General features: G+C 34.6%; 1 long non-coding RNA gene across 1 annotated transcript; it reads right to left on the bottom strand.

Moving 5' to 3' along the window:
* Window positions 1-9,447: 9,447 nt before the first annotated feature.
* On the bottom strand, window positions 9,448-17,166 carry LOC134541915 (uncharacterized). The gene is made up of 2 exons (XR_010076702.1): window positions 17,087-17,166; window positions 9,448-14,311 (listed from the first exon to the last, which is right to left on the bottom strand). It is a non-coding gene; the product is annotated as an uncharacterized LOC134541915 (long non-coding RNA).
* Window positions 17,167-17,399: the final 233 nt, after the last annotated feature.

Raw genomic sequence — 17,399 nt, 5'->3', positions numbered from 1 at the left:
GAACAACTTTACTCACTATCGATGTCTGGGTCGAGATGCACAATTTTACATTACACCATATAAGCAACTATGCAAGAAAACCATATTTTATAGATTTTAATCACCAAGGCGTTAGGCCTCAGCCTATACGCGGTAACGCCAGAAAAACTTCTTTCTTAATTTTTAATCTACTTCCTGTTCCGGTGCTGCCGAATCCCGTGAAGACCCTGTCTGGGAGATCCAGAGCAGCATCTCATGGCCTTCGGTCACAACAATAGTGTTAAATCACAGGTAAGTAATAGCTCGAAAAACAATAAGATTTCAAATAAAAAATGTGAACAGGATGAAACATACATGAAAAATCAGTAGGACTTCCAACAATGCATATGAAAATAAGTTCATAATAATAAGGTTCAAAATACTTATTATAAGTTCTTGTTTTCAGGTTAGACCTATAGTGTTTTTCAAGTTGAGGTAAATCAACAATAGCGTGCTCGTAAAAATACATTGACACGAGAGAAGGTTAATTCAAACAATAGGAAAGTATATAAATGATACTGTAAATACATTTAAATAAGAAATAAATGTCTGTACGGACACTTTGTGGTAGTACACTGTGCGCTTATATACTTGTTTAAATTATGTTATGTACCCTACACTTTTCACATCCCTGTATCTGTGAAGTTTCACTTCTAACGATCGTGGCCTGCCAAGCACCATTTTATTATTATGGGTTCACCACGTCTAATAAATGCTTTTAAATGTTTTGTTCATTAAAAAAATCAATGAAACATTAATATTGTAGTTACATATTAATCAGATTAAAATTTAAAAAAAAAAAAAAACATCACTGACCAGCCGCAGTGATTACACTGAGCAAGTTTGACAGCTAGACGTGAATTCGAAGGCAAGGATCGTGCGTAGGAATTTTCACAGACGAGAGAACCAAACATCCGATCGTGCATCTTCGTTTGTTTTTTTTTTTTGTTTTTTTCGTTGTAAATGTGTTGATAAAAGGATACTAATGATCAATTAGGTTAGGTTAGCTACATTATAAATACTTTAAAACATTGTGGACGGTTGGTTTGGTTGGGATAGCTACATTAAAGTTACGGAAAAAGAAAAGCTAGCATGAACTTCGGGTTTTGGCTCTCTCGTCTGTGAAAATAAGGCTTCCCATCGAGCGTAGTGCATGAGTGTGGTGTAGTTGAGGCTCGAAGTTTTAGCTCCTGGAGGGTCGGCCACCCGTCGCACCGCTGGTCACGTGACATGTGACGTAGTGGCTGTGCTTGGCGACACCAGCTGAGCCGGAGCCCAGGGTCTCCACAGTTAGTACTTTCGTACTAGATCTAGTACTTTTATAACTTTTTTAGTGGTTTAGTACAGATCTAGTACATTTTTCTTTAATATAATAATATTATTGTAACTCCAATATGTTTTATTATTAAGCGTAATTATTTTTAAAAAACTATGGAATGTATGTGTGTGTGGTGTAATATTTAAGTTCGAGCATTGCAATGTCATAATAACTTCCTAAATTGTTAAAAACCATAACAAATTATATTTTAGTACTTTTTTTTCTAATCTAGTACTTTTTTCTCGCCCAAGTTGGTACGAAATATTTTTTCCTTGTGGACACCCTGCCGGAGCCCCAGTCGACGCAAGGCATCAGACGGAGGTAGGTGGCACCCAACTGTCGGTCGTCGAGTGCAGTGGTAGCTACAGGTGCAACTTTACGGTAAGTATTCACGGCATACGGTGGTTATGGTTAGTGGTTATGCAGGCAATTTTTTTTAAAATACTAATCGTAGCTTTTTATAAGTACTTAATCTGGAAATGAAACTGTAGGAGTTACGTCGTTTGAATTACTCAACTTAAGGGAAAAGTATAGATATAACTTGTCCCAACGTCTGGTCTGAATGCTGTTAAAAAAAAATTTTGGGCACAGGTATGCCATTGATGGTTTATTTATACTGTATGCCACGAGAGAAACCTTAAGGACGGGCACAAAGAGATTACTTGCTGTTATAATTTAAAACTTCTAAAGATCCTTGACATAAGAAAAACTTGTGACATAACAATGCATTATGATTGCAATCTGGATATACGGGGAAGTACACACGCAGGGCCGGCGCGTCCATAAAGGCGAACTAGGCAACCGCCTAGGGCGCCAAGTAGCTGGGGGCGGCGCAGCACGACACATAACAGCTGATATAAAATGTTTGATTATTGAAACTAGATTAAAATGGATTTTTTGTAACAGATTGGAATGTTTATATTGATATAAGTTATTATTTTAAGTCCACGGTGACCTGTTTATGATTTGTAATAAGTAAAAAAAAAAATACCTAAGCCTGCTTCCATTTGATTGTTGACAAAATCTTAGGCTTACGTGATGTATTTTGAGGCAAAAAACAATTTTTTGGGGTGTCCGGCCGGGGGTGGGGGGGAATTAAGGTTTTTCGCCTAGGGCGCCAATTTACCTTACACCGGCCCTGTACACACGACATAATTTGTTTGTATTGCGATGTTCAAGTTTTTGTTTGGCCATTATCTTTCAACGTACTAAATTAAAACAGCAGGTATGTGGGTGCCTCAGGATCCATATAAACACGATCGTGACAGAAAAAAAAAGATCTTGGACAAAACAGCGACGTACAGATGAACGCAGCGACGATACTAATACTAAAGGGCCACTTGCAGAGTCCCGCCTCAAAACTCCGAGAATTCTCCGAGTGCGAGTGAAGTGTGAGTGGAGTTCGAGATAGAATTGGATGATATTACTCGAGATTTCTCCGTGCGTTGCAGAGTCGTCAAATGGAGGTTCCTCGAAGCCGAGTGCAACTGTTACCACACGCCCACGGGGAAAAATATTTCTCTCGATGTTCACCGCCTTGTAAATGTAATTTTTGTCTTTGTTATGTTGGTGATTTCATCGGAAATATTAATAGAGCTTTCCCACTTTACTCCTTGAAATTTGAAAAATGGACCCGATGGGTATGAGAAAGTTTAATGCTGAAGAAAAGGATCTATTGTGCAAGCTAGTACAAAATCATAAATGTCTTGAAAACAAGCGAAGCGATGTCACATCAGTGACAACAAAAAAGAAAGCCTGGGAGCAAGTTGCATCGGAATTCAATGCGCAAGAATTCGTGCAAAAGGTAAAGTTTAGGTTCAACAAGGATGCATGATAAAATATCGTCAGGTTTGTACGCAATTTTATTCATTATTTTCATCGGTGTTTAGAACTAAAGTATCTGACATAATGTTTGTCTAATGTCCTAACTTCACACTACAGAAAAGTATGTTTGTAAATTAATACTGTTTTTTTTTTCAAACATGTATATGCTTCTCAGTGGCGGATCCAGGAATATGGTTTGGGAGGGGCTTGACCCAGCTGAGGCTAGGCTTTATCAAGGCAAACACTAAAACAATAGTGGACCCAGATGCTTTTGGAGGGGGCTTGAGCCCCTTAACGCCCCCCCCCCTCCCTCTGTATCCGCTACTGAATTGCTACTGGCGTTAAAACGTACACTCCTACATGTATGTCAGTTTAAATTATAAAAATCGTTTGATAACCCAAGCTGTGACCAATTATTTTACTACTACACAACTGAATTGAATTAAACATTTGTCAGGGTAATCATTCCGTATCACATATCCAAGTTTACTCCTTGATCTTGATGGCATGATCATGTGTTACATGATGCTTGAGTGTGTTGAAAGAGCCTGAAGATAAAAACCTGGGTGCCACACTACAAACTATCTCGGGGTCTTGTGGGAATAATTTTCTTGATGTGCATTTTACAATTATCATTATAATGCTACAAGTTTGTTTTGTCCAGGTTCCTTCAGTGTACTAAATTAAAACAAGCATCATGTACCTCAGGAACAATATATACGGTACAAGATCATTCCATCTGGATCAAAGAATTAACTTTGATATATTACACTGAACGTTTACTCAATAAACATTTATTTATTTGTTATTATTTCAGCTTTAACTTTTAACAATTAAGTATTAAGGAAGGTGGACACACTAAAATATGTAGTGCATATTGTACCTACTCTAGTCACTATTTTAGGAATTTATGCTTCTTTTGTTATGGTTTTATAGCGCACTTCGTTGCAACTAAAAAAATGCTGGGAGAATATGAAGATGAGGAGGAGGAAGGAGCTGGCTGCAGAATCCCAGTACAGAATGGGAACGGGGGGTGGACACTTCATCCTCAGCAAGCCTGCGGTGCCAGCGCTTGATGCAGCAGTGCCTCACCTAACGGAAAATCTTGGTTTTCTCTGGGACAGAGATGCTGTTGCAGTGGAAGAGGCAGCTGCTGCAAAGATCACTGTCCCAGAGGAGACTGCTGTGGAAGCTGTGCCTCATGATCCAGCTCCTGCTACTTCAACTGCACCAGTCCCTCAGACTTCTGCCCAAGGTAACTATTTGAATATTGTATTGTATCTGTTCTCACACTTAATTCAAAAGTAGCAAAATGTCCAGTGTACTGACAGAAAACATTTGAGAAATTAGAAAATGGTGGTTTGAGTACTAATTATGCTTGATTGTTCTGCAGAACACAATTTTTCATTCCCAAAAGTAAATGGTCAGGATAAATACATTAAAATGCCACATATTGAATTCAGAAATGTCTTTAAATCATGATGCTAATTTAAAGTTATGTATGTAATTGTTTTTAGGCCACATTTCTTTTCATTTAACTAAATAAAGAAAAACATTTACTTGACTTAAGAACCGACACATTTTTATTTAGATTAGATTTTATATTTCTCGCAGATTCCAGCATTCACTGGGAATAACGAAAACTCAACTTTGCAATGATACATCCAAATGATTTCAGAATCCAATGGAAAATAATGGTTTAACAGGTTACAAACTCATAATATCATGCTCCCTGATGAACTAACACATTCCTAAGGGTAGATGGCAAAATAGTTTGTGTTGGTTGATTTTGCAAAAGCCACTTATTGTAAGTGATACCAAACAGAATATTGTACAAGTAATGGGAAAAAGAGGGATAGTACACAACGTAGTGTATCTATTATTATTATTATTATTATTATTGTTTATGTAAAATTTGGTTTTTGTAGCTGAAAATGTTTTGTGTCTCTTCCCTTCTCGTATCTGCCTGCTATGCTTGTATTTATGACTGACACCATCAATTTGAAGTCTGGTTACAAAATTACACTCTTTATAATGCATGTTTCAATCATATTTGATTAATACTACACCCAATTCACAGACTGAACATTTATATGCATTAGTTGAATTCTATCTCATTTGTGCACTTAGAAATTATAGGCTGATGATGTGTAATTTTAAATAATTAACATTTATGTGATAGAATCTTCAAACCCAAACCATAAAGGTGAATACTATTATTGGTAGAGACCTGCAAAATTCGCAGATTCATTCGGTGATAGGCTAGAATTCAAACACATATACCTCTTAGATAATTTTGCTATTGGCTTACTGTTCATCTTGGCGAATCTCAACCAATTATAAACCCTCAAGCAAAGAAGGATCGAATCAGTCAAACCAGCTGAGAAGACTTAGAAGTCAACAACCAATGAACGTGTGTTATTTGCCTGAGTGTACAGGGGTATGTGCAGTCTATCCTGAAGGCCATCGAAACCGCGAATTTTGCAAGTCTCTACTAATTGGCATATCTCAATAAACTTCGTAATTTAGAGGCAAAGTTGTTAAACATTAATCTCACAGCAGATTATATTTTGTTTCTCATCCTTACTAAACATATTTGCATTCTTTGTATATTTCAGAAGACCCAGCTTCCGACAGTTCTTGTGAGGATGTTGCTCCTTCTCTTCAGCCTCGATGCTCTACTACAGCTGCTAATTCATCCATCCCACACTCATCCCGCAGGAAATCATCATCACGTACAGCTGTAGTAGAGCAGGAGCTAGACTTTCGTAAGTCTAGTTTCGCGAGGAAGGAAGAGAGGGAGCAGGAGATTCACAAAGAGTGATTGGCGGAGGCTGTGTTTCTTCGGCAAAATGCTGAGGAAGAGTGCAGGCGAAAGCAGGAGCTACACGAGCAAGAATTGAGAATAAAAGAAGATCAAAACTGTCAGGTCATGAGGCACAAAGAAGAGATCCACAGGCAGTTTCTCAAACACCAAGATGAGATCCATAGAATGGCAGTGAGGCACCAAAAAGCGCTGAATCTGGCCCACCTCAGGTCGTTGCGTGAGTGAGGTGTCTGCCCCACCAACCAGCGGACTGCAGCCAAGCAGCCTTCATATTTCCCAGCATTTTTAATCTCCCAGGCATTAAAACCGATGTGACATTGCTTCCTATCTTGCACAATAAATGCTTTTCTTCAGCACAACCTTTTTATATTAGTAGGAATATTGCAACACAAAACCTTTATTTTGTATTTGGGTGTATAATTTTCAAGAGTCAATTGCATGCCAAATAACGTAGGTATATTATTAATAAGTAAAATATTACATACAAAGCAGACAATTGTATTGTTGCTTTAAGAATTTCACGTTTGTATTAACAATGGTAATTAAAACCCAACAACTTATTTGTAGCAGACGTAGTATTTTTCATATATTATTTTTCATCACACTCATGAGTCATCAACTTACCTACCCAGTGGCCATAAGGATGTTTCACTTTACATAAAGTTGGTGAATGGAGCATTGTTAAATACATCCAACAATGTTAACACCATTAAGGGAAAATTGAGAATAAGTCAATCTTCACTTGGGAAACATAATTAACTTTTCCATCCATTTGTACATTTATGAATTTTGTTTTCGTTAAATGTATCTACTGATATTTTAGTGTTGACGAGTACGTTTCGGTTATTTCAGTGTTATCAAATTTCAAAGTGAAATCTCGTTCCTAGTTATTGATACAATATTTTAATTTTGTGCTGGCAGCAAAAAGACATTTATGAGTGACCTCATGGACAAACAAGAATCATCCCTCCTTCCTCCTCTCCTTATTGTCCCCGCCTTTTCCCCTACTCCAGTCTTCTCTCTGCGCATGCGCTCGAACGTTCGGTCGCCCTGGTAGTTGCAACAACTGTTAGACGTCCTTCTTATTTCAGGTTTGAACGAGGTAACATGTAAATAATTGGTTAGCAGGTAGTTCGCCGTGTCCGACGTGTGTGGGCAGCACGAAGGTTAGGGTATGTGATTAACTTTGGATTAGGTTTTTCTAAATTGGTTGTCGGATTGCCTTTGGAAATTTTGTTTGGCTTTTCATTATCATTACTTACGTGTAGGAATCATTTGCGTAATAATGTAGCTCCGTTGTTTTGATTGGCTGTGTTGCCTTTGACCAGTATTATCACTTTTTAGATCAAGTTTAATTTTCACAAGTGTTCAGGTTAGGTCGTCATGTGCAATATTTGTTGTAACCTTTGTCAGATGCGGTAATTGTATCAGCCTTCTCCTTTTTGGTATAAACTTGACCAATGTATTAATTGCTCTTGATATCGCTCTTGCATAGTTGCAATCGTATGTATGAATCTAGCAATTTATTGTATTGCATGAATTGTTCAGTATATTGCATTTGCATGATTTAAAGGTTAGTCATGACTATTGCGACTGTACGCACGAATGTTCTTTAGTGCTGTTAAGCTTTGTTTGATCATGATATGCAGGAAACTTTATTGTATTGCATGAATTGTTCAGTATAATTAAAAGATGAGTCATGGCTATTGCTACTGTACGCACTTGTTATTACCGCTGTCATTTTCATAGTGGCATGTTACTTGATTTGAACAAATAAATTTGTTGAACAAAATTGTGTAAATCCTTCGGAAAGTATTATTTTGGTAAGAGTTCACATGTCCTTCATTCGGCACCTTGCTTACTTAATGTTCTATTGCTGTTTCTATGAAGTTCTATTTTTCTATTAATTGGTAAATACTTTTACTAATCCCCGACGTTGGTACAATTTAACTCACACTATTGATACTACTATAATTGATACAGAGTATATTGCTACGGGTCACTACAGTCACTTAATTCTAATTGCTGCACAGTAATATTTGTAAGTTATGTTGTCTTCAACTACACATTGATACCACAAATAATATGTTAAAATCTTAAAATAGCAAATGTACCTTTAAATTTATCAATGTCAATAACTAATTTAACCAGATGTACCATACAAAGCTTAAAGTAATAACAAGTTTTGCATACACCCAAATAATGAAAGGAATGTGGTATTGCCTGCTTGTTTTATTACCTAGTTAACTCATGGCTCGTACCCTTTTGTGCAGTAAAAACTACTGTGTTTTAAGGACACCTATACTTTATCTTCACCACTATAAAGAGGTAGAAAGGTTGTAATATCACAAAACCTTTAACAGAATAACAAAGTTAAATAGTTAGTCTAATGATTAATTTCAGTGATTAACCCCAATTGTACAAAATTCTCTGATACCACACATCAAATCTGAGCATAGTGTATATCTACAATTTGTAGCCCTGGTGTTTACTTAAATCACCACTTACATTTACTTAATAGGTTCAAAGTTAGACAGCAAAATGTGCCATTTTGAATTTAAAGGTGATCAAAATGAACAATGAATTGGAGGTTTTGTTATACATAAACGTTTTTCACTTGGACCACAGCACTTATGAAAATTGAAGGACTTTGAAGTGGCCCTTAAGAGACAAAAGTATCTCCTATTTATGTACAAATATATATGTATAATTATAATAAAACAGTGTGTGCTGAATCACAAAATGTATGAGCCAGAATGTGTTACAATAACATTACAGGTTTACTCAAAGGGGTACAAAGCATATGACAAGGTTTCTTCCAAAGCCACGTCAAGAAACGCACATTAATATCACATCCCGTAGTTCAAAATCCGAAAGAAAAAAAACCTCACAGAAAGTGAACATTGTCAGATGCATACTGAAAGTAATAAACAAAGTAGCTGTATGTGAAATATGCATGTAATGTACATGTATGTGTACATGAAATGGTTTAGCTGATGGAAATTACATACTGCATGCAATATAAATTAATGTTTGTGGCTGAGCGTTTAAATAAAAGTAACAATTTAAATAAATAATAACATGCATAGGTGACCATAAAGTATTTTGTAACCATATTATAAATACATATATAGTAGCAGTGAATATCAGAGCTCAAACAGATATGACTAAAGGTCTCCAGAGAAACATCAGACAGAAATGTACAAGAATTATGAAGGGCTTTTAACACTGTGTACTATGTTGTGATTTGTGTTAATAGTATTCAAATATTAAGATAGTGAATAAAATTAACAACTTAAACATTGTTGCCACAAGAAATAACATACACTACACAATCAATTTTATATATATATACTATATGTATATATACACACATAATAAATATATTATAAATATATATTATATATATAAACATTAAAAAGTTATAGTTCAATAGGTTGCATAACAATATTTCTTGATATTATCTTTTTTAAATTTTATTTATTTATCCATTTGTATTCCATTGAGCCTTCTTTTGGTAGAAACCATAAAGCTATGGAACATGTCATTTACATATTTACAGCTATACATTCGTTCCACATATACACAGTTTTACATACACATATAGTTCCATATATACACAACTTTGAAGTAAAACAAATAGTAACAAAGTTCCTTCAATCTGAATTGCAAATACATTATTTTTTTTATACACACCCATAGACAAGACATGCCAAGCAATTTCTTATATTTATTAAGGAAAAATACATTAAGCAGGATTTAGGGTATTAGGATATTGTTGTTAGTCATTGTAGCTATAAAAGGGAGTCTGGCTGTTCCAGAATGCTTCCCCTCTTTCAGCAGTATACTCCATAAATTCTTTTAAATTGTAAAATGGATTGCATACAAGTATATTTTTTATGGAAGCTTTATATTTATCTATGTTGCTGATTTCCATTAATTTGTAAGGTAAGATATTAAGTAGTATTCTGCCAATGTGCTCTATTCCTATCTCAAATTGAGTACTGGTGTGTTGTATGGGTCTCAATTTATTGCATCCTCGAGTATTATGATGGATATCTTTGCTTCTTTTAAATTTGGTTTGGTGTCTATAGCAGAATATTAATGTTCTGTATATTTATTCATTTGTAAATGTTAGTATTCCTATTTGTTTTAATTTTTGTATGCAACTAGATGTTTTTTTATCTTTAAGACATGATTGTATGGAAATATTCATGATACACAGTTTTAATTGTTTTTAAATCGACTAATTCTACAAGATACCTCAAGACATAGCAGGCTGAATTTAATTGTTTTCGCAATATTATTTATGTGTTCCGTAAATTCTAATTGCTCATCAATATATACCCCTACGAAATTTACTGAGTTAACCTGCAAGATATTGTTTCCATTGAATTTTATGTCAAACTTGTTTTCATATACTTTGGTCCTATTTCTGAATTTAATATAATTAGTTTTAGAGAAATTCAATTAAGGATGGGACGATTCCAAAATTTTCGATTCCGATACCCGATTATCGATTCCTTAAAAAATCCTTTGATTCTCGATACTCGATACTCACCTAGTTAACTTATATTAAATAATTCAAATTCTATTTGCAACATTTTTTTATCAGCTTTCAATACATATATCATGTAGCATACATCATAAATTCATATTTATCAAATTTGAGTACACAACTAAGTTATTAACATTAACTCATATAAATGTTTACATTATTAGAAGTTAATGGCTCATATGTCAAAGGGGTCAAACTAATCTAAAATTTGTTTTGTAATACGGAATAAACTATAAAATAACATTTTAAGCTTTCCTTGAGCAGTATAAATTATTTTCGTTAATACAACTTGCCTAACTTAGAGAAGGGTACAAATTAACTAAAAAAATTGTGAAATGAAACAGTAACAAAATTAAGCAACTAGAGAACTAGCAAATGAAAGTGTTGTACTTGATTGTGGTATTTCAGCATTAAGTTACATTTAAGAAACACACACAAATTCATTCGTTGTTATTTCGGCGTTGTGGTAATGACCCAACAAAATCTATAAAACACTGTTGACCAACTAATCATCATCGTCACACCATTCGAAAATGAATGTTTGTTTACATTTTCCTGCTTTTTGGCGCGTTTTAAAATGCTTGTGCTGCCACGTACGGCTGGGTGACGAAGTACAGAGCCTGGTACCTGGTTCGCCCGTTATAATCTGCTTGATACTACGACGCTGTTCCAACTATATGCCAGCGCCCCCGGCTGACGTGGTATGGCCACTCACGTAAGGCTGTTACAAACACCGTTCGCCCAATCATCTGCTTGCTTTTGTATTTATCCGTTGTCGCTGTTCCAAGCTGTCGTCAGTGCCCCGAGCACTAAAGCGTAGGCTTTAAAACTTCACCTGCTTGTGATATCTATCCAAACATTATGCCGGGAAGGAAAATAAACGCCGTAGTTTTGCGTATGTTTACACTATATTTTTGGGTTTAACATTATAACGTGAGCGTGTGTAAGCTTTTGTTTGCTTTAGTGCATTTATGATTAATGTTTAGTGGCGGCCATGTTGCGGTGTTTACCAGTGACGAGACAAGTCTTTTACACAGTATTTAAATTTCCTGTAAAAACATTGCGATTTCGCATTTTAATACTAAATTTCGTGGAAAAACGCTGTTTTGTGGCGATTTCGCGTATAAACTGTATTTTACGGTGATTTCGCGTTTATCGTCGTTTAATCGCGATCACGAAAAGAATACGCAGTGATAATATTTTTATAAATAATGTTTGTACTTTGACTTGTTTATAACATCGACCCAAGTTTTAGATATTGTTTATTTGGGGAAATATGACTGTTATATATGCGTCTAGTCAGTCATAACCCCACTCAAAGAGTCGTTAAATAATTGTATCTGACAGATTTGCAATTTTGTGAAATGATTTTATTTTGCTACATGCGGGAATCGACTTTTATCATCGATTCTCGATTATTTAAGTAGAATCGGTAGGTATCAATGAAATTGGGAATCGGTTTTCCCATCCCTACATTCAATACAAGTTTGTGGTATGAGAACCAATTTTTCATCTGTTCAATGGCTCCGTTGGTTTTCTCCTGTACTGATTTTGAAGTTTCCCCAGTGATTATAACTTATGTATCATCTGCAAAAAGGATAAGCTGACCTTGGTCTATTGGTAGAGTTGTCATTTATATATATTAAAAATAGTAATGGTGCTAAATTGCTGCCCTGTGGCACCCCATCTCTGACAATTGACCAATTTGAATATTTCTTACCAATTACATTTTTAATTTCTACCCTCTGTTTCGTTTCCTTCAGATATGATTCCATTAATTTGTGTGCTGTGCCCCTTATGCCATAGTGATATAGTTTATCTGGGAGAATTGCATGATTGACTAATTCGAAAGCTTTGGATAAATCACAAAAAAGTCCTAATGATAAGGTATTATTATCCAGTGCATTTAAGACTTTATTTATGAATTCATTAATGGCTGCTGATGTTTTATTTTTTTGGAAACCATATTGACTTCTTAATATGTTGTTATGGGTAAAAATTGAAATAATTCTTTTATATGCAACCCCTTCAAATATTTTTGCAATTATAGGTAGGATACTAATAGGCCTATAGTTTCTGGATTTGTTGGGTTACCTTTTTTATACAGAGGCAGGACCCTATCTAATTTTAAACAATCAGGTACCACTCCTACCAATGCTTCATTAAAGATAGCTGTAATTGGTTTTGCAATTACGTAGGTGTTTTTAGACATTTTTATTATTTTGTTTGATAAATCATAAACATCTGTAGTGTGTGTATTTTTTAGATTACTAATAATGTTTATAATTTCTTGTTCTGTGGTTGGAAATATAAAAATAGTTTTTGAATTTGGCTGGCACTTGGTTTTTAAATGTTCTATAGCTTTCGTCATCGGTTCATTGTTGTTTGAATTTAAATTCTCACTGATGTTAGCGAAGTACGTGTTAAATGCTGAAGCAATTTTTTCACCTTCTTTAAGTTCGGTTCCTTCAGCCTCTAGTTTTTTTAATGCAATCACTTTTAACATCTGACATGCCTGATTCTTTCTTTATAATACCCCATGTGGTTTTTATCTTTTTCCTGGCTTAGGTGAATTACTTTTTCTAATTGAATCGTTTTAGCTTGATGTAATGCCTTTCTGTAAATGTTTTTGTAATTTTTGTAATATTCAAGGAAGGAAGTGCTTACTCCTTGTTTCTTATGTGGTGGAGTATTTTTAAATATTTGCTGGAAGTTTGTATACCTTTGGTAATCCATTTATTATTCTTGTTCTGGTTATTTAGTTAAATGTTTTTTGTTGGGAATGATTCATTAATGTATTTAACTATTGTACTTATTAAGGTAGAGCATTTTTGAATACACTTAGCATGTTAAAGATATCTAGCCAATCCTCTGTTTGTAATCGTTTAATAAAGTTTTCTTTTTATTTATTAATGCATGATTATAAAACAACTGTAACAAGGAAAATGTTAAAATGTAAAATCTTTGCTTTTGGCATTGCATTTAAAAGATTTGTAGCTGTACTTTTGTATTTTCATATCTTTACCCTTCATGTCAAAAATAAAAACATTGTAGACAAATATTTTTATTTTTTTGAAACAAACAAGGGTAGTTCAGTGGTAAACCACAGGACTCTCATTCCAAAGGACCCAACAATACCTAATTGTTAGAGACCTGCAAAATTCAGGTTTCAATGGCCTTCAGAATAGATTGCACATACCCCTGTACACTCGGGCAAATAACGCAAGTTCATTGGCTGCTGACTTATAAGTCGTCTAAGCTGGTTTGTCTGTGATTCAATCCTTCTTTGGTTGAGGGTTTATAACTGGTTGAGATTAGCCCAGATGAACAGTAAGCCAATAGCAAAATTATCTAAGAGGTATATGTGTTTGAATTCTAGCCTATCACCGAATGAATCTGTGAATTTTGCAGGTCTCTACTAATTGTTTCTAGTCTTTTACCAAAACTGTCAGTAATAATCAGGAGTGGAGGGTCTTCAATGCTTACCACAAGCCTAGGCAAAGTTTGCCAACAATTTCCCTGAAATGTGTGTCTAAATAACATGCAAAATCATTAAATATTAAATTATCTTAAATATGATGTAATTTCTGAATGTATGAATGTTCCTGGTCATGCCCACCGAGGATGATGACACAACAGAATCCCTGCAAGCCCACTGACTGCTCTGCACACACAGCTGGCACACGAAGGGCTGGAACTCCACATTGCCGCTGAGGGGCAGCACCGAGCACTTGAGTGGAGCTACTACTGGCGACAGCAACAGGAACTGCAAAACAATCAACTAATTTTCAATTTTCCATTTGGAAACTTTCTTACCCAACACATCAAGAGTATTTCAATCATGAAACCAGTTTTTACCAACTGATACCCAATGTTTCTTGCATAATAGTTGAATTCACAGTTTACTACCTATTTTCACCACACCTGTATATCTAAATATATTTTATATTACTTTTCTTTCTTAAGATATAAACCATTTTAACTAAACAAAAGTAAAATGAAATAAGATCCTGCAATACAATCCTATATCATAGGTATGTGAACAAAATGAAACTTGAGACAAAATAAATATGTTTGCACAATAATACTTTTAACAAAACATTACCTATTTCATCAAGTTATAGTACAAAAGAATCGAAAAGAAAAAAATATAAACAAATGTACCTCTTTACGCAAGACATATGTAGAGAAGGCTGCATTATTAGAAGGTTCATGTAAAATTTCTTCATTTAATTGACATTTGTTTACAAGTGAAACAAGTAAAAGAGAAACTTTTTATGTTGAAGGAGAAGAGTAAGAAGCAACAGAAAAAGAAATCTTTACTAAAAGATTCTTCAGAAACTGATGATGAGGAAGAAGATTGGGTGCAGTCAGGGGATAGTCTTGATGACTTCAGCCTTATTGGGTCTTCTGACAATGAGTGTGATAATGACTTACTAAATATTGAAAAGGGAGACTATGTTATAGTATCCTTTCCAGGGAAAAAAAAGTGTTACAAATATGCTTGCATAATTCAAGATTTAAATGACACAGAAGCAGAAGTCATGGCTTTGAAATCTTGTACCGATGCAAAAAAAATTTTCAGGGTTGTTGAATCTGATGTTAGTATGGTCTCAAGGTCTCAAATCTTGTATATAAATTACCCTTGCCAAGTATGGTTAGTTCAGGAGATCGTTTGAGATATCATTTCAAGATGACCTTAGATGTACAAGGCTAGAAAACAATGAAAGACACAATTTTATGTTGTATACTGAGTGGGAATCATTTTCTTCTAAAATAAATCCTTAATCTGTTTTAGTATATGTATAATTCCATTATTATTTAATGTCTTGTGTCCATTTCGGTTTAACTTTTTAATTTAGTTGGTCAACTGTATACTAATGTAGTCAACTAAAACATTTTACAAGTGTCAACTTCTGGTACAGTAACATGTCAAACACTGGTACGCAAAGAAATTGTGGGTGTCTAATACTGGTGCATATGCATACGCATCATAAAAAAAATATTGTTGTGATGTTGATTTAACTAAATCAGATTTCTAGATGGTATATTGTAAATAAAAGTTTAAGAAATTATGAAACATGTCACAACTTGGATTCGCTTCATTAGTCTAGTTTATTCATTTAAAATTTGGAAAAACACTTCTTAAAGTGTCTACTACTGGTACAGTTTACAACCATTTGAACGCCGCAATTTTTGTTATTTTGCCGTGTGTTCGTGAATGTGTAATAAATAAAATGGTCAATTAGGTCAGGTCAGTTACATTATTAATACTTTCAAACTAAGCGGACATAAAAAGTAATGTGAAATAATTTTAATGGCTGTTTAGTTTTAAAATATTTATAATGTAACTGACCTGACCAAACAAACCGGGACAAAGGATGAACAGCGGGAACTAAAATGGTCGATTAGGTCAGGTCAGTTACATTATGAATACTTTCAAACTAAGCGTACATTAAAAATAATATGATTTAATTTCAGTGGTACTTTAGTTTTAAAGTATTTATAATGTAACTGACCTGACCTAACAAACCCGGACAAATGATGAACATTAACTCACGTAAATTTTTTTTGTTACTTATTACTTGCGCAACAATATCCAAATAAAAAATAAGACTATAAAATTGGAAACGTTAAAAACCCACCTAAGTTTGAGGCGGGTACATTTCCTTTGAAGGAAATGATGTAGTCGTTCACCTACGTCGCGATACCTCCAACGGAACATTAATAAATAAATAAATAATCACGTATTGGTTCATTTGAATACTGGCCAATCACGGAACTGTCACGTGACAAAATTGTCCAATAAGAAAAATAGATACTCGTAAACGAGGAACAATGTTGATCGCCGCATGAATACACAGGTATTGTGATCAAAATTAAAAAATTTGATATCTCCTAAAGTATATGGAATTTCTTATCTCCGCCGGTTGATTTGATAAGAGGAAGTGAAAGAGCATAGAATAAAAGTATTTTCGGAGTTTTAGCATTTTTTTTCGCATATGCCGCGACTCTTCATATTTACCAAATTATGCCTGTGCAATTACCTCGAAACATTTTTTTTTTAAATTAAAATAAAATATCGTAACCTTGAAATGCAAACTCTCATTGGTTCATTGGTTGCCATCTGTTATGTTTATGTGCATTGTAGAAGCAGCAGGCACGAAATTAAATGTTCCGGGAGATCCATTTCTGTGCCATTGTAGATCGGGCCTAAATGATGAAACGGAATTCGATTGGAAAACAGCCTTAGCAAACAATTAACAATTATCTGAAGGAATTAGTTTTGGTATTCCATATCCAACTAGCCAGGTTTACTAGAAGGATTTTTTTTTTCTTTTTTTCTTTTTTACATTTATTGACAAAGGTTTTAAGCTTCGTGTTTATTTAACCTTGATAACGCAAACATCAAATTCTATGTTAATCATCACAAAGCACAAATTATAAAAAGAAAAGTTATTAAAAGTTCTAGCTGATTATAACTTATATGTACGATGCTCCGATATAGTACAAATATACAAACAGTTATATTTAAACTTACCAAAACAACAATTAATGAATCACAGAGCGCCACAGAAATTATAACAAATACTATAATCGGGACAATATGGGAAACTAAGAAATACGCCATACAAGTGATGTCAGCGAACCTGGCGGCTTGGAGTGTACCTACGGTTTTATAGAATGAGTTTTAAGTGAGAAAGAATAATTATTGTAGTGGCATCTAGTGGCGTGGAGTGGTAAGGGCGCGGTTACACAGGTCCCTGATCTACTTCAGGTGAACATGTTTAAGTAAACACGTTTGCAAACGCGAAAGAGTACGGTTAGGGCGCGGTTACACGGGAGTCTGAACA

This window comes from Bacillus rossius (assembly GCF_032445375.1).
Source record: "Bacillus rossius redtenbacheri isolate Brsri chromosome 4 unlocalized genomic scaffold, Brsri_v3 Brsri_v3_scf4_2, whole genome shotgun sequence".
Classification (NCBI taxonomy): Eukaryota; Metazoa; Arthropoda; class Insecta; order Phasmatodea; family Bacillidae; genus Bacillus; species Bacillus rossius.
This window is presented reverse-complemented; position numbering and strand designations above follow the sequence as displayed.